Source organism: Nicotiana tabacum, chromosome 21 (assembly GCF_000715075.1).
Source record: "Nicotiana tabacum cultivar K326 chromosome 21, ASM71507v2, whole genome shotgun sequence".
Taxonomy (NCBI): Eukaryota; Viridiplantae; Streptophyta; class Magnoliopsida; order Solanales; family Solanaceae; genus Nicotiana; species Nicotiana tabacum.
This window is the reverse complement of record NC_134100.1, coordinates 56,895,726-56,897,060: the sequence shown is the minus strand read 5'-3', so window position 1 is coordinate 56,897,060 and position 1,335 is coordinate 56,895,726.

The window sequence follows — 1,335 nt, the reverse complement described above, 5'->3', positions numbered from 1 at the left end:
ATCACGTGTGCAAAAAATATAAATAACACATTATAATGACTTTCACCACGTGTGCCCATATGCCTCAACATTTCCTCAAACAATTCCAATACCACAACCATACATAGCCCTCGGCTTAACAACCCTGAGTACAACAATTACAATAGCAATAACACGAGAATACGACAAGTAAATCAATACAAGAATTACAAAACACAAAGAAACGGAAGAATAAGTTCACAATGAAAGACATAGCAAGTAATAGTGGTTTCAAACAAGAATAGCTCAACAATGGGAGAGATAATGTGTAACAACGAAATTCAATAAGGGTAACTCAACAATTGAAGGGATAACATGTAACAATGTTTCCAACTAAGTACAACTCAACGATAAGAAAGATAACATGTAATAATGATTCCAAATAAGGGTAAGTCAACAATGGAAGGGATAACAATAACTTCAATTAAGGTTAAACAATTACAGAAGAGATAACACGACAATTAAAGGGGCAACAATTTCAATTAAGGCATATAAGAGTTTATTTGGAAACAACTATAAAACATGAATCAATCAACTTCAAATAAGATACGTAAGGGTGAATTTATAAATTGGAGGATTTAACATGATAAGACAACTTCATTTTTAATGAACATAAGAACCTAAGAGTCTAAGCTGGTCAAATTTCCACACATAAGCCGTGTACACACTCGTCACCTCGTGTATATGTCTTTTACATAGTTCAAATAGGGCAAACAAACCAATTCCTATGGGGTAGTTCCCTCACACATTGTTAGGCAAGATACTTACCTCAAAAGCCCTCAATTAATTTTAAAAAATAGCTTTTCCTTTACAATTCACCTCCGCTCGGCACAAATCTAACCAAAATTGACTTAATAACATCAAATATTGCAAAGGAAATCAATTCCAATAATTAAAGCTATGATCTTTACACAATTCCTCAAAAGTCAACAAAAGTCAACCTAGGACCCGCCCAGTCAAAACTCTGGTCCAATGGTAGATTTGTCACGCCCTGACTTCGGGAGTGTGACCGGCACTCAACCGAGATATCCCGGTTAAGCAAGCATGTTAGATGCCTTATACCAAACCTTGCCCATTAACAATATAAGAACCAGTACAGGTGATAGACACGAGAAGAGTCAAGTGTTACATAATATTTTCCATTACTAAAGGATATTCATTTATGATTTCCAAAATATAACAAGTTTACTGATATGATGAAAACATGTTCGCCCAAATACCAACATTTACTAGTTTAATTCCCAACATCATATATAGGCTGATGACCCTGCTGTACTGCCTTGCCCCGAAGCCTGGGGCATAATCTCCTCACATGAC